This window comes from Corvus hawaiiensis, chromosome 13 (assembly GCF_020740725.1).
Source record: "Corvus hawaiiensis isolate bCorHaw1 chromosome 13, bCorHaw1.pri.cur, whole genome shotgun sequence".
Taxonomy (NCBI): Eukaryota; Metazoa; Chordata; class Aves; order Passeriformes; family Corvidae; genus Corvus; species Corvus hawaiiensis.
In genome coordinates this window covers 19,068,899-19,093,326 of record NC_063225.1, presented here as the reverse complement: position 1 = coordinate 19,093,326, position 24,428 = coordinate 19,068,899, and the positions used below count along the sequence as shown (strand labels likewise).

At 41.2% G+C, this 24,428-nt stretch overlaps 1 long non-coding RNA gene across 3 annotated transcripts in view; it reads right to left on the bottom strand.

Moving 5' to 3' along the window:
• Positions 1–24,428, bottom strand: part of LOC125332769 — an 89,253-nt gene that overhangs the window by 46,828 nt on the left and 17,997 nt on the right. For 2 of the 3 annotated variants that reach the window (XR_007206601.1, XR_007206600.1), the window contains exon 2: positions 21,916–22,687. This is a non-coding gene — a long non-coding RNA (uncharacterized LOC125332769). Of the gene's footprint in view, positions 1–21,915; positions 22,688–22,989; positions 23,097–24,428 lie in introns of those variants that run through there. The other variant, XR_007206602.1, reaches the window with a different exon arrangement.

Below are 24,428 nucleotides of genomic sequence, written 5' to 3'. Positions count from 1 at the left end.
GGCTGAGGATTCTAGGGGTAATGCTGAAGGGAGAGCACTTTGTACATGTGTGAGTACAGGCTTAGCACAGAGGCGTCCAGTTCTCAGCCAGGGCATCCAAGAGCTGCTGCAACAACCAACAGTGCAGAGAACTCTCCTTCGAGTGCTCAAATATTTTCAGCCTTGGGCTATTGAGAGAAGATTAATGTCTCCTTCTGTATTTCCCTACTTAATTTCTTATTTTCAGGTGGTTCTTTTGAGGTGCCTTGGTAAATAAAACAATATAAAATATTTCAGTAGGACATTGCAAGGAATGAATGACAGAACAATAACTTAAGGCTAGTACATAGTTACCTCTCAACCATGGCCCCAGAAGGAAAGCTGGAACAAATCACAGCACTGTAATTCATGCTCTCAAACTACTATGGACTGACTGCACACTGAAAGTTGTAAATTATAGAAGAATATTTTAATGCCAGTAGCCAATCCAGATTTATTTGCTACTCAGTTATTTGTGGTCTTTTCTGTACAGGTCTGTGAGATGTTGATGCAGAGCTGCAGGGTATTTTGAAACTGGAAATTTTATCAAGCCTATGTATTTGGGTTCTGAGGTTTTTAAATTGGTACTTTGACAGTAAAGAAATATTTGAACTTGTAAGTGGGAATTTATTTTTAAAGACATGCACTGTTTTTATTAAGTGACCAAATGTGATCAAAAAGGCCGACAGATGAGATTCAAAGCCTCCCAAGCATAATCAAGACGTCACCTTTACTAATTGTTTAGAAAAAAAATGCAAACAAACAAGTATGCAGGAAGACAAACACATTAGATGCTAGCTCTATTGCTACTGGCTTAAAAGCACAAGGATCCTAGCCTTACTGACATTTCACTCCTCAAGATCACTCCAGGGGTTTACTCTCAAGTGAACTACATGAACAAAACCAGCATATGATGAAAAGTCTGCATCTTAGGAGCAGGTGAAACTCCTGCTCTGAAGGGGTCATGTCAAAGCTGAATGGGTATATGAAAGCCTGCAGCTCCAGTGAAATGAAGCTTTAATGTTGCAGTTCGCTCTTAGCAAGTCATTCTGGTGAAGTCTGCCAAAGCTTTTTAAATGTTAGGGCATTTCTGCATGTTGATTAGCAGCCAGGAGCTATAGGCATGAAAATGCCATTTGAAACACTCATAGCATAATTTGCACATGTTTGTTGCAAAACCTAATCAGGATTGCAGTGCTTGAGACAGTAAATTGACGGCAAGTCATAAACTTCTCCAGCGAGTTGATGTCCAGCATTTTGCAGGAGCTGGGCAAATATTAATGTTAAAATAAGAGTGCAGTCCAATGTAGGTTCTCACATCCACAGAACTAAATCAAGTCCATTTATATTCAGAAAAGAAGTATTGCACTCTGGAGTTTATCTGTTACGTGACATATGAAAATGCTGCCTAATGAGGACGGACCTAGTTTTAAGAATGGAGAGAGCACCCGCTGTTTGCTTCTCCTTTCACTGCTCATTAGCAAGTCCCTTCCCCTCTGACAGCCCCTGACCAAACCAGTACAACACATGGCTGATAATGTCATATTTTTCACTATCGCTTTAGGATTTCATTGGGTAACAGTAACTCTAAATTCCCCAGGGGAAAACAGACACCACCACCAGCCTCCCCTGCACCTGAAGCTCAGGAGCTTCTTGATACTCATCCTCATAGCGGGGGCCAGAGCAGTGTTCAGAACTCCTGGCTGGGCAACCTGTTTGAAGAGTAGTTACTTCAGCAACATTAATACACCACAAGGAGGAGGCAACACTGCAAAGAAAATTAAAATATTTCTCTGATTGCATTGAAAATCCAGCTCCAATTAAATATCATTGACACTGGGAAAAAAAAAAAGGACCTGCTTCTCTCAAATGGCTTCTAAATTAGAAGTCTGAGAGAGGCCTCTCGCCCAGGCAGATTTAATGAAATATTATTTCAGAAGCAGAGATCATGACTGCATAGCAAAAGCACTTCATCAACGGGAACCTGACTCATAAGGCATCTACATCCTAAACAGAAAAGATATAGCCAAGGTCAAAGGGGAAATGAAAGCCAATGGGGTGGAGGCAGTGTGCCCAAACTCATGCTTCAGACCCGAGCCAGTTCTACTGATGCCACGATGACTTTTTGCCTTTTCTTTTATACCTGTTATATACCTTTTATAGCTTTTTGTATTCTTAGTGTTTTTTAGCTTACATTCTTAGACTTATTTTGTTAAGCTAGGAGACTAAACATCTCAGAAAGCCCCAGACACCAAGGTCCTCTCCAGAACACATTTTGTAAACTAAGATAGAACCATCCAGGGGAAGGTTCCTTGGGGAGGGGGGCTCACTCGAGCCTCTCACTGGGGAATCTTTGATAGATGTGCTAATTAGTAAGACCTATAATGATATACCTGATCTATCGTGTGTGGGAATTGTGGTGTGCATTTCGGTGCATTCCACCTGGACGTAGTGCACCTAAGGATCCTTAAATAAATACTGAGGTAAAACCCCTTTTTCCCTTCTAGCTGTGTTTGATTCTTGATTTTAAAACCAGGAAAAGGTATCATTACAATTGGTGTCCTGACTCTGCTCAAGCAGTCCTGAAAGGCTACTGCTCACTGCATAATCTTCCTTTAGCTAGTCATGTGTGGATTAAACTAAACATCTTAAAAGCAATTTCTGAATTAAAAGCCTTTTTTTTGGTCATATAGCCAATGTCCTTCATATATACCAGGAAAGCATACCTGGAAATATACCTGGAAAACTTGCATTTGCTCCTGTAAAAATTCACCACTGTAAATGTATCACATATCTTTCTATCCTCAATAAGCTTTAAGTTTTTACATGTCTATTTATTTTCTCTACTATTTATATGACTTTTTAAAAAAACACAGATATAGTATAAAGAAAAAATAGTAAAAGCTAAAATCCTTTAGTTGTGAAATGATAAAATTATCAGGATTAGGGAGCTGCTGAATTACCTGAAACTACATTAAGTTCTCTGTTCTGCGTGTCTCAAGTAACTCTCTTTATGGTATATACAAAGAAGCTGCACCGAATCAGACTAATAAATGAATAACTGCATGAAAAGCTACTGGGCAAACAGCCAATATGCAGACCAATAATGCAAAAAGGAACATTATTGCATTTCTCACTGCTTCTTATTACACATGTAAAAAGCGGGGTGCTCTGCTCTTTTGACATCTGGAAAAAAGGAAAATTAACAGTCATTGTAGTATGAATACAGTAATTGAGCAAGACAGCTCCTTCATATTTATGGGCAAAATTAAAAACAGTAAAACATTCATTTTAATCCTGTGGGCATCAGCTCTATAAAGCACAGCTCTGGATACTAGGGTGAGCACTCATGTAATTACTTTTGTAAAAGATTATGTGACTTAAATGTTCTTGAACTACAGCCAGCTGAAAACCCTCAATTCTTTTCTGTAGAAGAGAAGAAACACGTTTTTATTCTTAACTAAGATACACAATGGAAGTCCGTATGCAAGGAACCTCTAATTCTCCTACTGAAACTCCCTGGCCTGCCATCTAAAATATCATGCAATTGGCAGCGGATTAAGCTGCCATTCTTGAGACATTTTCTTTCCCTGCTGCCTGCCCTGCCCAAGTGAACTGACTTTCCCCCCAGAGACCAGCACACAAACCCACTCCCAAACCAATGCCTTCCTCAGTCTTGAACTTCAAGGCAAATCACGTTCAGTTTTGACTCACACTCATATTTCAGGCTAAAGATTGTTGCCTGTCTGATGCTGATTTGTGGCCCATTGAGGTTTCTGGCATGGAGAGAAGCAGTGCAAAGGGTCACAACTGGTTTATCCCTTTTAACTTAATGCACTGCCAAGTGCATGTCAGTCCTGAGAGTTAGCTGACATGAAGCTTAGCCCTGAAAATGAACTGTGGCCAGTGCCATGTCACAGTGATAATTTAATCCTGTTTTTATTTACACCGACTACTCAAATCATGGCTTTCTCCAGTCAAGCAAGCTTAGTTGCTTGCAGTCCTGCACATGCAGGAGCAGTTCAGGCGAAGTACTGTGGATAAACAGTGATGAGTTTCCCTTGGTTCATTGTCATCCTCTGCCATCACTGCTAAAAGCACCATCTAAAAACCAGGCTAAGAAAAACAAACCTGTCTTATGTGGGTCAAAAGGCCTCTGGATAGGCAATGTCTGTGGTTTGCACCAGGCAGAGGGGCAAAATCAAGTCCCACTTCTTAAGGTAAAGCATTTAATGTTAAAAAAACCCCAAACCATAAAATGAGCTGGCTAGTATCTTCCTCTCTTCTCTGCTTATTTTATGCTCTTAGGTGGGCTAACCAGAAAGGGAAGCAGGCCAGCATCATGAAGCAGATAATTAAGTCATCCTGCATTATTTCAGGTATGATATTGACCATTCACAAATATAATTGGTAGCTAATGGTGAATTAGTGCTGCCAAGTTGTCTTCTCTCTATTTTTCTCAAATAATTTTCCCTGGGGATGTGCTAGAAAGGAGACATTCCAAACCCCTTTAATAGGAGTTTATTTAATATAGCCACTGACTTTCAAATGAAGTAATCAAAAAGGACAAAGCAGAGACAGTGACTTAGGGAATTAACTTCATATTCTAGAAAATAGATTTGTTCTCACATCAAATGAAAAAGAACTTGATGGTCTCAAGCAAACCTTCCTGGGTTTGTTCAGGTTACAACCTCACTTACAATGCAAAAAGAAAGCCCAGAGCTATTATATAAGCAAATTTCAGCTTCAGAGAACTCACAGTGTCACAAACTCATGTCATGGAAAAATGACCCAGCCCTGCCCCACAGCTCTGGGCAGCCCCACAGTGGGCACAGCTCCCCCAAGGGAAGAACAAAGCAGGTTTTTACCAGCAGGAGCTGTTAAACATTCAGAGGCTTCACTCATGGCAAAGCTATGTACTTCATATCAAACAAACTCAGGAGTGTTTGGGGTACAAGCTACCATTCACACCACGTCTGGAGTGAATTCCTTCATGTGAAACAAATGGCTCGATGGATGGGTGCTCCCAGGATACGCATTCTGAGCATCCCACAGCACCTACAGGTGGCTATAAACCATGAGGGGCATCCTTCCATTCAATTTTCTTGATTTTGTATCAAGAAAAATTACAGTTATTCCCTCCTGTAAGAGCCTTTAGTTCTCTTTAAAGACATTCATCCTCCAAAGAGTTTGCCTTTTTCATCCAACCCCTGCACTTGCTGAAACCATTTCAAGGTGACAGTCCGTGAGGAAATAGAAATTATTAATGCTTTATTACTCACATTTTATTGCATCTTTACGGAGAGGAGACTTTGCTTTCCTTATAATTTGAACAAGTCTTTTCTGTTCTTTACAATTCATAAAGAATTAAAAACTACTTTCAAGTTCACCCTGTGAGGTTCATTTGTGATTGCTCTCCCAGCACTGGTTTGGTTTTTTTGATCAATCTTACCAGGCCAAATACTTGTAGAGCAACTATATTATCAACTGTTACCAAATCCCCTCCTACTGCCGCAGTCAGACAATATTAGGTTACTTCAACATATCGAATTATAGTCATCTAAAGTTATGTATGTAAAAAGCAATATTGCAACATAATTTCTGTCCTTAAATATCTAAAATAAACGTGCTTTCAGCATTGTTTCCTAATTTCCAGAGGAAAATGCATTCATCTCTAAATGTAAGAACTGCATTAACTAAGAACAGAAATTGAGAGTTTGAGTAGATTGTGTGGTCCCTGTGCACACCTGTGAAGTTTGATACTGGACACAAGAGGCTACTCTCCTCGTTATCCACAGGTGTAATTGTATTTTTTAAAGTCCCGGACTTTAGTCTTGGTCATTTTATTTAGACATTTAAATCTAAAAAAAAAAAAGCTAGCAATGCTATACTGTCATTAGAGAATTGTAACAGCATGAAAATCTGTATTTGTATTCAAAGCATACACACATTCAGAGTGTCTGTCTCAAAGCTAAATTGCCTCGCAGTCACACAATGAAGTGACTTGAATAAGAAACTTGCTTGATTGGTTCAGTAAGGATAGAAAGTTATTTCAGGTAATTAAATCCTCACGTGACTGCAAGGAGTTACAGAAAGCTCTGACAACGCTGAAGGAGCATTCAAATTCAATACTCTTAAAACACTGTAATGCACACAAGGGTAAAACCGTGCTAACTAAATCTACTTCTTAATAGAAAACTTACTATCCCTCAATAAAGTAATATGAGAGTCATTATGAATGGGTTTATGAAAGTGTTTGATACTCACAGGCAGTAAAAAGGCAGATATGTCTGGAATTCTTAAAAAGAAAATGAAGAAAAACAGAAAATATTTGTTTTTTTTCCTAGCAGAAATCTCTGCATTTTGATCACTAATCTGTTTCTTTTATTCTTCTCTAAGTGTTCTATGTATTACCAAAACATCAGCAGAGATCCAGAATTTGAATGCCAGGACCTTTGTTTGCTCAAGCACAATTGTTCTTGAATTAAAACCCCTGTTTTAATTACCAGTCACCTTTTCCTACTCACATTTTCAGTGGGATTATGTTTAAAAAATATACAACTGATTATTTATTTATTTTCAACCCCCTGCATACGGTTGAGCTGTGATGGCAGAAACTTCTGAGCAGTTATCACTGTTCCTCACAGAAGCCATGTGAGCCAGCACTTCCCCTGGTACCACATGGGGATGTGCCCTGGTATTGCTGCCCTCTTGCTGCCCTGCCAACCCCTCCCTGCCTCCACGGCTGGACAGCACATCAAATCCTCTGCTTGCCAAACATGTCTGCAGGACAAAGATGTGCTGAAGTGGGACTAACGCTGGTTCAGAGAGAACACCTTCCAGACTATCATAACAGAAAGGTGTCAGAAGAACTAATAAATAATGAAACCTGACTTTGCTTTTCAATATCTGCAAGTCTGGCATTTAAGAAGTTGTCTGTAAATCCAAAGTTTAAAAACCGTGATGATTCAAGGAGAATAATCAGTTATTGTATAAAGAGCAACTAATTCAATTCAGGATGAAGCAAATTAGTTTCCCTGCATGGGTAGAGCAGCAGAGTAAGCAGTGTTTGCTGAGCACTCCCTCCCACCTGCTGCACCCTTGCAACATAGTCACATTGTTGCTTCATGGATGTGGCAGGACTGAGCTGGCATGCAGAGGCAGCAAAAGAAACCCAGCATCCCTGGGAACTCATACATAGACAAGGAGAGCCCAAGGCAGAGCCTCAACCCACCAGGAGATAACACTGTTGAAAAGGATTTCAGACACAGAAGGCCAATACGGACACCCAGGCTCACCTGCAACTATCCAGGAATGCAGCACTTCAGTTTATTGGTACTATTGAGAAATCACTCTTCCTGCACAAGAGGAAACAACTGAAAGCAAGTAAAATCTTTATGGTGATTTCTGTGGTCTTTAGAGTAGTTTTTAAATATTGTGTCTTCAAGCACTGCCCCTGGAGACACTACAACTGCTCATGGCTTCCACACATGGAAAGCCCATAGCAGGTCCTTCCTGCGCAAAGTGACTCATCTTCTGCTGTATGTGCCCTGCTCTGCCTTGGGAACTGATAGAGAAAATCTTCCAGTTCCTTAACCTCCTCTCTGCTCTTTCATCTCATACAACACAAAACTAATGTGCTTACTCCTAATGGCCAGTTATTGTCCTTCCTAAAGGAAGTCACTAGTGGTGTTTGCACATTTCAGAGAGTTTGGAGTGAGTCACTTGAGTTTCTTCATCAGTTTCTGTATTTATGAAGGGTGGTAAGATCTATATTGTACAGACAGTCCTCTGTTACAAGAGTACTGTTACAGATTACTATAAGCAAAAAAGTGCATGTCATTCATGAGAGGACATTTGGTAAATATTTTACAGTGCTGGTTATATATGGGCTCACCGATTTACCTACAGCCTGGTGCACACACCCCTGCTGGGACACCATTCATTTTTGCAACACTTTGTCTTCAGGTAGGACAGTGTCCTAATACCTAAATGCATTTGTAGAGTGAGTAAATTTCTCTGTTCCCATTACTCATTGACTTTTCATTCAATGTCCTGCAAGTCCCACACATCCTGAAAGCAGCAGTGACTTTTTTAAAAACCTATTATTAGAGCAAAGCAGGAGCCCAAAACCATGAGGACATACTTTCAAAACCCCTTTGCTTTGATTCTGCATTTGCTATGCAGAAATGAACTTGCCAATACAGACAGTGGAGAGTCCTGGCAAACAGGCAAAAGTCAGAGAGATGGCATTATCTGATAACAGGTACTTTTCTTGATGTCAGTTCTTCCATCTCAGAATTTTTACAAGGACAGCATTATAGTTCTACCAGCAATGCTGGGATAGGAAAGACTGAAAGAAACAAAATTTAAAAAAAAAAAAAAAAAAATCAACATGACACTTAGTGTGTCTATTTTCTTACTGGTCTCTGGGATAGCATGATCTATTACAGCATGCCTTCAGGAAAAGTGGAACAGAAAAGGCATAGATATTTAAATATTAATAACTTTTACTGCTCTAAAGCATTAGAAACAGCTCTGCTCACTACACACTAGAGAGCTGATCCCAGCACCAGAGGTATAACCCACCATTATCTTCCTAATGTGGGCAACATATTGATTTTTGTTTCTTTTATTCATGCATCAAGGCTCCCAGAGAGTGCATGTGCACATGTGTCTATTTGAGCGAGTGGAGTAAAGACTTGAGATGGATAATATTCTTTGGAGATTTTGATCCATGTCTTTGGACACAACAGCTTTTGCCCTAACATTTTATGTTCCTCTGCTCCTTCATCTAGGAGCTGTTGTTTCCATGCTCACCCTGCAGCTGTGAAATGAAAGAGTCTGAGCTGGGCCTCAGCTGAGAGCAAGCGGTGAAGCATGATACAAACCTGACCTTCCATCCTCTCTGCAGGCAAATATGTTGCTTTTAGACTGCTTCCAGCCTCAGCTGAACCGAAGTTGAAAGGACAGACTCATTCTGGATCCTGCAGCTAGTGCAGCATGTTGTACAGTGCACACATCAGATGTCAGCTAAGTCTCTGTCAGCAAATTGAACCATGTCAGAACTGTCTAGAAAAGCAGGAGAAATAGAGAGGAGAGCTAAATAAACTAACTCTCAGCAAAGTAAACTCACAAGCCTGTTTCTTATTACTCACTAGCAGTATTTCTTTCTGTTTAAAGAAAAAATCAGAAGTGTGTAGCAATTGTTGTAGTTCTCCTGGTATTTTACTTATGTGGAAAAAGGTAATAGAAGAGGCTTTTTCATGATACTCCTCACTCCCTGTTAGCCAGTGACCAACCCTGCATTTCAGAATAAACTCTTTTTTGCAAAGGTAGAACTGGCCTTGAGCCCCAGTGCATATTGGGACCTTTGATGTGTCTGTACTTCTTTTTGCAAAAGAACAAGATTTTTCCTAAGGGGAAAGGCAGAATCCCCTGAATGAGTGTTCCCGATGGCTGTTTTTGGGAATGTCTGAACATGTGTGTGAAAGACATTGTTGCTATTACAGGACACACAACATGTGAATGGGAACTCCAGGGCTCATGTGTGGTCTGTCTGCAGATTCCAGCCTGCTGTATTTCTTCTCCAGCCAGGACTTCGGAAAGATAAGAGGAGATATAAATAGCACTTAGCATGCTGGCAAACTGAGCTGTGACAAAGTGCTGTACTGACTGCTCAGTGTCATCCTGAAGGAATCAGCACTTTTTTGGGATGCTACTTCAAATCTTAATAATTGGAATAGATTGAAAAGATCAAGTGTGCCAAATACACTGATTCCAGTTCAGAGCAAAATTTTAAGTACACAAAATCAGGGGCATGGAAGGAAAATTCTCTCTAGAAATAGTCTCTTTTCCTCTCATTTATCTAATCCAAAAGGATTTAGCCTAGTACTTAACATACACACTGGTTAGAGAAAACAATCCATCCAGCATTAAGTGCCTTCCATGGCATCTGCTGCAAAAATCCAGTGTCCCAGAATACTCCCGACTTAACCACGCTGTTTTTGAGTGAGCTCATGGACAAAGGCAGGAGGAAGACATGAATACATGCAGACTAGACAGAAAATTCACTTCCAGAAATTCAGTCTCATCTTTTCACTGACTTTCAGGGACACTATAACAGGGATAATTCTGCCCCAAATGTAGCATGGTGATGACTTCAAAAGGCTGTGCCAGTTGGTAGGAGAAACAGAGAAGAGTCTAACAAGGAATGGTGCTTGGAGTGTGTACAAGCCCAGAAAGCCCTGACCGCCCTGTTAGAACATGGAAAACGCTGAAGTAAAACCAAACCACTCCTTCCCTAGACGCTTGGCTGGACTCATTTTCAGTTATAAATCATGCTTACCTAGCCCTTGCCAAGAACTGCCTAAGTAAAACCAAGATGACTTCCCCAGCCACCTCACTCTCCTGTTTACACAACAGTATCATGTACTTCTCTGTACTCCCCAAGAACAACCTCACTGGCTGTCAAACAAGCCAAAATATTTCTTTTATTATACACCTCTCTCAGACCCTAAAACAAAGACACTGTGATGTCTTTTTGGGTGTGATGACAAACCCAACAAGGGAGGCTTCAAAACATCATTCCAGTGACCTGGATAAACCAAATGATGGTCTTGTCCAGACTTCCTATGCAGCTCTACCTCCAAAGGAGACAGCCTGGGACTTAAGACACTGAATGCTCCTCCTCAGACTTTGAGGAGGTCTCAGTAGGAGCCGTCCTTGCTGTACCCACCTACACAAGGCTTTCAAGCATCAAAGAAAGGAGTGGAGTCTAAAATGTCCTCTTTTCCTAAGTCTGAAATCAATAACTATTTGCCAAAATGTTTGTGTCAAGTACTACTCAGAGGTCATGATGTTCAGTGTGAGCTCTACTGCCTTATTACGCGCTGGTAATGAACTCATAAATGTCTGAAGGGGACATGAAGTGAATGTCACCTTGAATTTCTGTAGAGGCCAGTTGATTATTATGGCCCACATAGAGTAAGGTGCTACTTGACCTACTAAGAGGCTGACTGCATGAAGATTCAGGCTCAGGAGCTTCTATGCCTAGATGCACTTTTCATGCTCTGTATACTGTAATTTACTGGGTATTTTTGCCTTACTAGAATTAATTATCTCTCTTTTCTGTCAGTTTAGTTCAATCTCATAGAGCAAAATAATTGGCCTTTACCAAAGCAGGCATCCAAAAATACAATTGAAAGGCATACAGTCCAGCGTTCAGACTTTAGACTTTTTTTTCCATTCCTCTGCCTTTATTTGTGAATTTTTCTGTTAAAAAACAATCACACTCTGACAGAACAGTTTGAAAAAGGATGGCAAAACCTGTCAATAAACCCAGTGGGACTGGGAGCTGGAATGCTTGCTCTACTCAAATACAAAACATCTTAGTTTTTACCCCATTGGTTTGATATTCAAGCTGCTGCAAACAGCTCTTTTTGGTCTTAAGAAAGTGTTCTTTGCATAAACCTAGCCTATGGCAGACACCATAAAGCAATTTTTAGAAACACTTCTAAAGCAACTGAATATCCTGGATGAAGTGAAGCTCGACTGGCACATGAATCAAGCTGAATAGGTAAAATTCACATGAACACATTGTATAATGCACAGATGTGATCCCTGTTAACATAGGATTTAACAGTCTCCAGCTTTGTAAGTCGGTTATCCTCTCAACTTCCCAGTGAGGAAGCAGAGAGAAGCTAAGGGACTTGTTCAAGCGCACAGAGAAATCGTGGAGAATGAGGAAAAGATCCGACCTAGACAAACCAGGTACAGAGCTCTGTGTGCAGAGCCTGCTCTGCTTGTGCCACAGAGCCAATCCACCTGCTGAACCCCCAATACAGAAAGAAAAGTCATGAGGGGAATCATAGGAAACATCACACAAGAACCTACATCTTGGGCAGAAGCAAGATTTCTTTCCACGGCTCTCCTCCCTGACTGCTGGTTGCCTGCTAACAAGCTCCAGTGGTTTCAGCAAGGCTCAGGCTTACTCCAAATGCTCTTAATTAAAGACCAAGGAACCAGCTGAACTCTATTCTCTGTTGCCTTCAGTTATAAAGAATTTTCCTGCTTCTAGGACAAAACTCCTGGATATAGAGGAAAATAATTAAGAACTGTCTCACATTTTGGTTGCTACCATCTTTCTGCTAATTAGATGACTTATTAAGTAAATTATCAGAAATAAAACCCAGCCAATTAATCATCCTTTATAATGGCAGATTACTTTGATTTTTTAATTGCTGCAAGATTTAAAAAAATCCCCAAATTAATGTGCACACTCACGAGCCAAACAGGAGGAGCTCACGATACGACTGCCCCAGAAGCACATAACCCAAGGAGTCAGTTGTGATGCAAGTACCAGAAACCAGCACAATGTTGTGTCCCCTGTGAGCTGCACAGTAACAGCAATCTCTCTAGAAGAATACACAGCTGGCCTGGGCTCAGGAACTGGGCTATTTGTCATTTGCCTGACAAAAGTAATCAACTATTGCTATGCTGCAGTCATCAGAAAATTCCCGCTGCAGCAACCTGGTGATGGACCCAAATGGTTCTCCAAGTGGTGAGAGAAGTAAAAATAAAACACATGACTTTTCTTAATTATTTAAACCAATAATCCTTGCAATAAATACTGAGCCAGTAACCAGGAGTTCTAATATTTTATTGCCAGACTTAGAGCACACATTTTTCATCCCACCTGATTAAGGTGACACTGATTGTACACAGGGTAGGATCTGGGTCTGCAGAAATGGCATAACTGACCTCAGAGGGGGAAGAAATCACTGACAGCTAAGCAAAAGTAAAATTCAGCCTTCCTCATGTGGAAAGCTACCAGTTTCTGCACCTGCTACTTTCTGAACCCAGCCTGCCTCCTCCTTTACAAGAGCACTTGTAAATCTACAGGTGAGTAATAAAAGAGAAAAGCTCCCACAGAGCATTTCCCTTTAATTCTGCACCAGCAGAACATGATATCTGATCACCCTTAACTCCCCTACCCCTCTTGTCTACCCAGTGTGCACAAAACCAACTCAAGTGCTGCTCTCAAAGTCATAACAGAAACTAACCAGCTGATGCACAGAAAGCAGTGGGTGGTTTGGATCTCATAGTAATATGAAGTTCAATGAAACTAGACTGTATCTGGATTACCAGCATTTAGTTCTCCAGCTGGGTACTGGCAAACATAGCAAGAACCATCAGTGAAGTGGTTTCATGCATTTGCCAACTTCCTGGTCCCCCAGTGGTGTAATAAAATTGGAAGAAGAACCAGCTGAGGTGTTAAGCAAAAGAGGAGGAGGTGGGTAAAGGCAAGGAAGGAGTAAGGGGGTGCAAAGAGTAAAGTTAGAGAAGGGAAAGATGTCTCTAGAAACTCAACAGTAAAAGGGGTCTTGTGCATAGTTAATTCACAAAAACATTGGGATTAACAAACTGTGAGAGATTTAAAGGAGCAAAACCAGAGGGGTTGGGAAAATAAGGTTCAATGTAAGCACCATTTTAATATTAAAAACCATACCGTATGAGTAAAAAGCAAATAAAACAAGGAAAAGCTCATCTCCGTAACTCCTGTGGGTAGTGACTTTATGCTTTATATTCCTAGCCTTGTTTCCTGGTAAAACAGGAGTTCTTATTTATGTCACATTCCTGCCCAGTTGGCCCCCAGTCGCTTTGGAATTTCACAGCTGATTGAAGCTGTGCTCACCAGAAGGGCAAGGCTTCGAACCACTTCAATACCTCTGCAGACAGGCAACCAGCAGCAGAGAGAAATCCCAATATGCTCATCTTGATTAATCAGGGGACCTGTACTAGAAACAGCCTTGCAAACCAGACTCCATTTTCAGCCAGTTCTGAAATTCCTGGGTCTGAGCTACTCATAACCTACTCTTGAATGACCCAAGCAACTACAGAGAATAAGACTGGGTACCAGAGTTTCTGGGGTTTTTTGGTGTTTTTTAGGCAGCAGAAGCTGCTTAAATTATGGCACAACATAACATTGTATGTAGTTGGGTACTAACCCCAAATAAAATACTTTGGCTTACTCTGTATTAAAAAAACCCCACCACCTACCATGGGGGATGAGAGCCTTAGTTCATTGCATGATCTCAGGCAAAGCAGTGTGTAAGTTTTCAGATACTTTGAAGAGTTGACAGACAGTAGACAAAAGATTCTCCCATGGGTACACACAGACATCCCCCCAGGCATTCTGGTATTCAGTTCAGTGCTTCCAGCTCTCACCTACAGAAGTGTCCTTCTTGTCTTGGCAAGCTGGCTGCCTGCAGTTTTGTGGAACCTGTCTCCTTAGACACCTCCCTGACTGGTGGCATTGAAGGGCTGAAAAGCACAAGCTCCAGATCATCTGTACTTCTGGTTTAGATCCCCATCTCTCAAACTGCTCCTGATTGCAGCATGGCCACGAGCAGGCGGCCCTTCAGATGCATTTAAAAGCACTGCATCGTTTCCAGCACTTATCAAACATTCACACAGATTCACTCCAGAGTATTTCTAGTTTTAGGTTGTGGTTCCTAATTAGTTCAAAGCTTTTTTTTGTGAAGACTGCAATACAAAGTGAAGTATCAGGCATACCCTTTCCAGCTGGGAGTGGTTTATCCTCTGTACTGCCTTCTACAAGATTCCATCTCTTTTTATTGTAGCTGCCTGAAAACAGCCTGGACACAAATCATATTAATAAAATACTAATCTGCTTTAATTGAAGTATTTTCCAAGTGTACACAATAAGGTAGTATGAAATACCCTGAAGATAATTGCTTTAAAAAGCACTGAAGCCAACATAAACCTCAATAATTGCTTGGCAAAGCATAAGGAAGAAAAAGACCTGTGGGATCTGCAGTTTCCTACAGGCTCACATCCATGCTACCCTCTGCTCAAATACAATAAAAGGGCCAGGACAAATGGGTTACACAGACATTTCCAGTTCAGCTGTGCTCTGGAGAGTACAACTGGAATATAAACAGCATGGATCTTGGTTTAAAGGAAACAGCACTTCATGCTAATGGTGTGCGTGCTCAGATCAATTCTGTTGCTGGAGCTTTGGAGGTGTCCCTGGCAAGTGAACCCATGCAGACATGGAATGGGTAGTGGGAAGTAAGACATCAGGCAGGAGAGTCCTTTGAGCACAAGCTGGCAGAGGCAGAACTTGTGATAGCTGGGGGATGTGATATTTCCTCCTACCCACCACACAGCAGTTGACTTCAGTCAGAGAGAGAGGAATGTAAGGGGGAAAAAAAAGCTAATGCATGACATGCAAATATTCTGTGCTCCCTCGTGACCACCTTTCTCTGAAACTTTTTACCAAGAGACCCAGCTGGTCACAGAAAGTCTGGAACAATTCCTCTGATTCCTCTGTTAGAAGAGAGCTGTTCCATACAACATGAGTTTCCCAAAGCCACCTCTTGAAAGCCTTGTGCATTAATGAACAGTGCCTCTCTCTCTCCTCCTTCTCTCTCTCCTCCTCAGGTCCGGCTAATAAGCCCCTACAGATCTGCTTTGAGAGCAGTGGGGAAATTCTGTTAGCTTGAAAATCCAATTTCATTCCCAGCACAGATATTTGTATCTTCACAATCCACTCATTTCTGCTCTCCTGTGACAGTCACTCACTTTCTGCAGTCTCCCTGATCCCAGTGGCCCAAAGCCAGAAAGAACCACTAGGCTCAGAGAAACACAAGACAGTTTGATGATAAGTGGATTCTTGTGAGAATTAGGCAAGACCCAAGGGATTCATCTGAAAGAGAAGTTTTTGAATCGTGGAGTGATACACTTTATCAAGGTTAGCTTGCCTTGAGGTTGCTAAAGACACTATGAAAGGCCTTTGGCCTCTTTATTAGCCATTCCCATATACTAAGGGATGATGATAAATCTTTAACAAACAGCACTTTAAAATTCTTTGTTCCAACACATTTAGCCTTTATAAAGAAATCAAGCATTATAAGCTCTCTGAGCAGTTTGTCCCCCTTTCTCAGCCAGTGTAACTGATCTCTGAAGAAGCTGTTTTCCAACACCTTGATTTCCAACCCCGTTCATGTCACAGTCTAAGACTGCTTTATCTCTGTCTTTCAATGACAGCAGCGTCAGGGACATCATCTTCTCAAAGTGCAGGGTTAAAGGAACTCAGGTCACCAGGAAGGCTGGGAGGAGGAGTATCCTCCTTTGGACAAATCTCACAGCTCCAATGACAAAGGATTCACCTTCCTCTCAGATGCTCACATTCAGCAGTTCTCTTCAAGTGAAAAATAACTCCTCACTGACAGCTGTTACAAAAATTAATTGCTCTTAGAACTAATTGGAACCTCAACAAAATAGTATTTAGGCAGAAAAGAGTGAGATAAATCATAAGAAGTCAGGACACATCTGTCAGAGACAAGGTAGGGGCAGGCAGAAATATCCAGCCTAGCTCTGAGTTTCAAATGAGGGCACATGCTTCAAACCAAGCATCTTCCTGCTCCAGTGGTAAGTGGCCACTTAAACCAAAAGAATTTTAAAAAGAGGAATGTGATTATTTTTAAAACTCTGGGAAAGGAAATCAGTGGCAATCAGAGACTAGAAGCAGTTCACCTCAGGTGAATAATATTTACAACTTACTCAAAATCAGGCATTTTGACTGGAATTATGACAACACAAAATATTTATTAAAACATCTTCAGCAAGAAAAATCCTTACACAATTAGTTTAGTGTTTATCTGACCTGATCTGTCTGGTTTTGTGCCAGTCCCACTAAATCAATTACTCCTACTGCCTCAAATGGGACTGTAACAAGAATATCACAGACACAGTTCTAGCCTAGTCAAAACAGGATGGCTTTTGTTCCCTTGCATGCTGGCATGCTTCAGACTGCCATAAATAAGGAGCAGATGGAATACAGATTGCACTGGGTAGAACTCAAAATAGGTTTTTGGCTATGGAAGACACAGTAGTCTCTGAAGCTTCTCAATAACATATAAGAAATTGTAAGGTTCCAGTTGAATTCTAAAAATACACCACCTTTACTGACAAGCAAATGTATCCCATGTTTATATTTAGCTCATGGCCACATTCAGAGTGACTGCTGTTGAGTTTTATGTGACAACAAGGCCATTATTGTTTTTGACCACACACTGGCATAAACATATCACAAACCCAGTTTGACAGAGATTTTATGGACTGCTAGAGAGGAATCACACAGACATACGTAAGTTAATTATACAGGATAAAAAAAAAAAAGCAAACCAGAACATGTAGTAAGCCAGATGCTTTGTTAATCACTTTATGTGTACTACTTAGGAAACAAATAAACGACCCTGTGAGTCAGATCTATTACCTGCTGAATCAAATATTTTGCTACTCAATCAGATACCTCATCTCTTAAAACAGAAACATAGTTTCTTAAACTATAGGCAATATACTGCCTTGTATGTCATATAACATGGTGTCCATCCACTGGGAAAAAACACAGAAGCAATGAGGGGCACATGGAGGGTAAAGATCAGGTCACAGATGCTGCTGGGTAGAGCTCCCCCGGTGAGCTCTGTGTGGCTCAGGGGCACCACGGGCTGGAAATAGAGAGTAGGTGTGCCCCCTTTGGGCACTGCAGCTGCCTGCATGGCATGTTGTGTGCTGAAGGCAGGGCCATGAGCACAGCCCTGGCAGGTTAAGAACTACAAATAACCACCAAATGTCCATCCATCAGTCTGGGCTGTCACAGGAGTTTGCTGCTGGGGAGGAGGACCCAGCCTGTTATTCAGCATCAGCACCTCACTACCACCAACCCCCAAAATATCAAGCATTTGTGGGGGTTTCCTTGCTTGGAAAAATAAACATTTCCTGAGTTCTCATAAGCACAACTGCCACAAAGGATAATAAACCCCATAAGTGGTTAGAAAACTGAGGCCCTATTAATGATTTCCTTTCAGTCATAACTGATTAAATCCACACAACAGAATCCCAAGACGTTGCTAATGATAGTAGAATCTGTCAGTATGTGAGACACTATAAGACTTTGTGAATTAAAACCCATTATTGCCCTAAATTATATATAAATTTCTCCCTTTCCTTGGTGATATGCAACATATTTTTTCTTCAGGGCAGTTAGATGATGTCAGCACAAATTACTGCTTTCACACAGTGCAGATGATAGAACCAGAGGCATTAGAGAAACTTACAAAAGCCAAATCTGAGGAGACAGAAAGAAGTGCTTCCTTTGACTTGGAAATAACAAATTCTGCTGTGGTATGATGGGCAAGGCAAAAAAAAAAAACCAGCTTAATTTGGGACACTGATGGAGCTTCAAAAGTTTCACATACTTAAAAATCTAAATTCAATTTGGATTCTTGCTCTAAGTTACCAAAACCCCTCATCAAATAGAAGTGCCTGTCTTTAGATACTCATATCTCTCCATTAAATGTATATTGATGTGTAATTGGATTGTTATCTAGCAAACTAAGGAACTCTATTTTCAGCTTGGAAAAACAATGAATATACAATTAGAGTGTTTTTCTAAATGGTTTCCTATTCTTTTAATTTTTCTTAGTATATCAAAGTTGAAGGAAGGGCAGAGGAAATGCTAGAGGTTACATGACAGGTTCACAAGTTCTATACATGGCAAAGTTTGCAGGCAGTAAAACCCCAACAGGTTGTCAGACATATGACTCTATAAAATTTTTTTGTTACTTGAGATAGAAATACTGAACTTTCAAATTCAAGACCTGGGAATTGCTTTATTACCCTGCATAATATCCCTTTATTACGCTTCCATTACTGCCGTGTGTGCACCAGCAGCCAAGCTCTTGGTTGCCATCTGCTGTTCCTGCTTCTACACGTCTAGCACGGCCAGGCCATGACAAGGAGACTCCCAAGCATTGTTAGGAACAGGCACAGCTGCTGCTTTCACACACAACCTGGGGCCCGGCTGGTCACATGGAGAGTAATCAATGCCCTCTCAAACCCAAATGCAGAGCACGAGTAGGGAGCCCAGGTTCAGTAGCAGCAGATCCAGTAGACTGGCTATGGATCATTTGGTGACCATGCATTGGTATGAAAGCCTTCCTTCCCAGGGCTGCCGTCCTTTTGCCAGCTCTGTGCTCGCCATCAAGGTGACTGGCAGCACTCCCTGCTGCCATTCGCCCCCGTCCTGTACCTGGCTGTGGACAGAACTAAGAAAGATCCCGCTTAGACTTCCACTTCAGCCCTGCCCCCTGCATCCAACCTGGAGCTCCGTCTTCCAGCTATCTGCTCTGGTATCAGACCTCTGGGTTCCAAGTATCCCAGTGCCTGCTACTTCCCAAGCTAAGACGGTATAAAAGCCCTAAATTTAAAGTATTAATTTTGGAGCCTCTCTCTAGGCAAGAATTAAGGCTGTACCTGCCCCTCCACCTGTGAGGCCTTTTCCACCTGTGTTTTCAGTTCCATCCCTCTCTGCAGTGCAGCAGGAACAATCTGACTTGTACCCAAACACTTGTAAATGACCTTGAGGAAAGTCCCTCATATTGAAGATTTTATGCATAGTGCCTTCCCATATTTACAGAATCACATGCCCTGCTAATCTGTCCTGGCCACATTTCTTTACATTTAACATGTTTAATTAATCAGTTTAGAGAGATCAAATTCACTTCATGACAGACAAGCCCAGGATCCATTTCATTTGCTTGTTAAGGAAGCAAAAGCCTCTTTGGTAGTAGAAGAGTGAAAGCCAAAATACTAAATGGCTTCCTTGTGTTTTCATGATTCTTTTTCATTCCCTGCCATCCAAGCCCTCTACAAACATTAGTTAATTCTTTGCAAATCCTTATCTTTGCTTTACACCTGGGGAAAATGAGCAAGGATGGTACTTATCTAAATACAGCCCCAGAGACTCACCGGTAGAGCTGAGAACAAAGCCCATGTATTTGGGCTCTCAGTCTTGTATCCTAAAGCCCTCTTTTTTCAGTGCACTTTTTCATTTTTCTCATTTTGAAAAGTAGCAGTTCCAAATAAAAAGGTTAACCTCAAACAGTACAGTTGTCCTTCACTCTTCTCCTGCTTCTCCATTTGAAGGGATGTGCAGATACAGAAGTTACGATTCCCTCCATCTTGGGTGCAAGAGAAAAACCTTTGGACTGTGCCACAAACAGTTGTGAGTTTATTTATTTTTCTGGCACACAAGTGATCTTAGTAACAGGAGATTAATCCACAAATGCCAATGTCTCATCCTAAAAGCCCAGTGTACAAAAGAACCATTACTACCCTGGCATGGGCCCAACACAGTGAAAGCAAGGAAGGAGGTAGCAGTGGCCAGGTCTGTCTCACTGAAGAGCAATGGTTAGAATTCAAGTAAAACTTTTCACAATTTTGCAGTGAATGTGTTCTGCACCACAGCACTGCTGGGTTTTCCAGATGACCAGGTATGTACTTATCTATTGCTATTAGCATCCTGTAGTATAGAGAGGCATCTTGAGAAGCAAAATCATTTTACTGCCAAAAAAGTGACCCTTCTAATACCAGTCTGTCCAGTACAAAGTTTGCCAACCTCATGGATAAAACTCACATCACCCTACAGAGTCTGAGCAGGATCTGCAGGTCTGGCCCTGCAACATTAAATTCCAAAAAAGCTTGAGAAGATCACGTTTGATTTATTCATAGCATCTACTTTTGGTAGACAGTAGAGCTTTTCTCATTAGCTTACCAATTACTGCAGAAAACACGGTAGTAAATGGTATTAAAATTTCAATCTGCATAGTTGACTGTGCATTTGCCTTAGCACAGGCTGCTTATTCTTTACTCTTGGGATAATGATGTTTTATTTCACAGCAACGTTATTATATACATTAAAATTTTTGACAACCATGGTAAAAAGCTTTTTGCTGTAGGTTTTCACTACAGGACTTTTCACGTATTTCAGTAGAAAGGTGTAAATACTGAAAAATGCTGGAAATAAATCCTTAGTAACTGACTCTTAGGCTCTGTTTGATAATAAAGAAAGTGATGAGGATTAAAAGGGGAAATTCTACTGAATCTAGAAAACACTGTGAATACTAAAAATTTACAAATAGACCTTTACTTTCCACCAAAACTGGAAACTGCACAACAATTACAGCGATTCGGCAAGTAAAGAAGCACAGTTTCTTAGTCAGAATAATGTAGCAAGACACATAAACTTAAGAAATTGTTTCCTACTCCTGGAATCTACATTTAGAGTTTTTACTTCAGAAAGTAAGAGCACACAAAAATGCTTATGCTGCATATAGAACACACTGGTATTGCCAAGGATGTGCATATACTTAGCCCCTTATTATTAACTTCATACAAAATACAGGCATTGCAAGAAAGGCTACAGCTTCATTTACAATGTTTTCAAAGAATGCATGACTGTTTGCCAGTCATATATTGGGCACTCAACAGGTTTTTGTGCAACAAATCTCAAAGCACATAAGAGGAAGCAAAAGAGACTAATAAAAATATCAGCTCCAAAACAGCATCAGCATGTCCAGCTGCTGCTTCTGCACTGCTTTAGAGAGCTCTCTGGACTCATTACAGTTGTGCACTTTGAAGGTTAAAGATGTTGAAGGTAATCACTGACTGTTAGAGGCTTTAATATTATTGTGTAAGTACTCCACAAACACAACACACCTGTAACTCACAAAGCACATGGTGACAACTTCCAAAATTAACCAGAAAACAAAAGCACTGTTTTTCCAGGAGTGATTTGGTCTGCCATCAGGCATACTCCAGAGCAGAAAGGTGGCTTTTCATTTATCCATAGTAATTCATATTTTAACAATGAAAGCTCTCATCCATCGCTACAGAGTCATTACTGTTATTAACATTGTCCCAGTGCTATGAGTGGCAATTCTCTGGAACATTTTGGGGGTTTGGAGCAGATTCTGATGGGATAACATACAGTATCATCATTTGAAACCCTAAAGGAGTGTTATTTACCTGATTTGGTAGCATCCACAGCTGTTTTGCACTGCCATTTGCAAAAGCTTGATGATGTTTTGCCTTGCCTGAAGACAGCTTATTACAAATACCTGTACAAATTGGTTAGAACCCATCTGGGAAGGCGAATCATCTACAGGAATGCTGGAGGAAACAGACTTTATGATATGATTACCCACATAGACACAGTCCATCCCTGTAGAGTAAGCCTCTGGATGAAAACTAGTTCTCCTGTATAAAGCATCTACTAATCCAAAAAAAGCTTACTAAATTCCAAAGCTTTAGATTACAACAGACTAGATGTTCCACATACCCCTGCCCTTCCCATTAATTTCTACTAACAGTTGTGAGCTCATCCAGCTGACAGTTATTGGAACTACAGTGCCACAGTTTTGTTTTGCCTTGCAGATTTTAAATCGGGCTACACTACAGCACTGTGAAATGAAGCTGCAGCAATACAATTTAACCCAAAAACATTAGCACCAGAACGACTGAGGCATCACATGTCTCTAATAGGACTGTTAGTGCACTTGTAAGAAAAAAAATTCCAAGAATGCAAGACGTTAGCTCCAGCACAGCTGTTCTAATGAGCTCATCTAGGTAGTGGTCAGTAGGGAAAACCAGGATTTTACCTGCAGGGCCCTCTGGGTATTGGCAGAAGTTACCTGTAAGAAGTTCCATTTTCAACCAATCAGAAAGCAATGTAAGCCTTGCTGCTGATGACACGAGCCAGGACTTTGGTAGATGTCATTAACTTCACGTCTATAAGGGGCTAGGAAAAAGAAATTGCCATTAGTTGACATTTTCTGTAGCAATTTTCAATCAGAAAGGGACAGCTGTTCTGTTAGTGCAACAGTAAGTCAGTCCTATGTGTTCAGAAACATCATTTCAGCATCACAACTACTGGAAACTAACTGTGCCCTTCCACCCAGAAGCGTTTACTTTTGCAGCAAACTCCCTGTACCAGTACTTGTGTCATTAAGGAAGCTGGCTATACCCCAGGTTACTTCCACTTTGAAAGCTCCAGCATTTCTGACTGGTTCTTTCCTAATGCAGACAGGAGATGGAAATCACCATAATAAATCCACAGAAGGGGACTGCCAGTTTTCCTGGACACTTGAACATCTTGCATTCCTCATGCATCTGAGAGCTCTAATACCCTAAGGCATGCAAAGCATGATAGTACCAGTAACAACCCCCAGCCAGTTCAGTGAATGGCTCTCTGCCATGCCATTCCCACGCTTTCACAGTGCATTAACATGCAAATCCACAATATCACATATGCTAATGTCTGCTAAAAAGGCTTTTCATTTCGGGACCTCAGCTTAAAGAACAAATGAAATCCTGCAGCATCACTGTGGGGAAAACAGTTGCAGTGCACAAGTGATGAAGGAAGACCTTGAGTGCTATGTCACAATGAATGAACACAAGTGGATAGCAAAGGAAGGAATATGAAAACCAGCTGTGGTAATTCCTCCCTCCCACCTCAGCTTCAGCAGGATAACCAGAGCAATCAGTGCATGGTCTGTGACCCTTTGGCTCTGTGAGGGGCCACTGCTTTGATGAAGCAATCCCAGCCTGTTTTGTTATACCCTGAGCTGCTACTCAGCTCTCAAGCACCAAGTAGCATAGATGATACAAGCACAGTGACTTCAGGGGCCATACATCTGTTCCTTCTACAACCACCACAAAAGCACAGAGCCTGAGTTGGCAGATGGAAGATTTGCCTTTGGGGAGAAATAGGTCACATATCAGAAAGTATCAACTGAGAAACAGATGCAGTCTTTCTTCCCCAGCACACTGGTACTTTGCTCAAACACATCCTTATTAACTGAAGGCTCAGCTCTGTGAGAGCAATTCCCTGTACATTATGAGAGACAATCTTGCCCAGCAGGCTCAAGAGTGTAGCAAGGTCTCTGATGTACAAGCCTCTGACAAGGTACACGACAAGCACACTGTCGTGAGAAGCACAAAGTGGAAGGCTCGGAATAAAGACTTTACTTGGGACACACCACCTAAGATTTCTGACTGTTGCAAGGGCTCAATTTTCCAAGGTCTCTTTTCTACATGCTGTCGATTAAACATGAGAAAACCAGAGAAATGGTGTTATGTTTTCATGCAGTTGGGCTATTTACAGGTATTCACTAGGACTGCACTGGTATTTTAAGTCAAGTAGATTTCCCCACCGTGACCGGTCTGTTTGTCTTACTGAAACCATTCACAATGCCCCTCAGGTCCCACACTATTTAGAATCATAGAATAATTTCAGTTGGAAGGGACCTTTAAAGGTCATCTAGTCCAACTCAACCCTGCAATGAGCAGGGACATCTTCAACTAGACCAAGTTGCTCAGAGCCCCATCCAATCTGACTGTTTCCTTGGATGGGGCCTCTACCATCTACCACTTCTCTGGGCAACCAGTTCCAGTGTTTCAACATCCTCATTATAAAAATGTTATTCCTTATATCTAGACTGAATCCACCTCTTTTAGTTTGAAAACATTTCCCCTTGTCC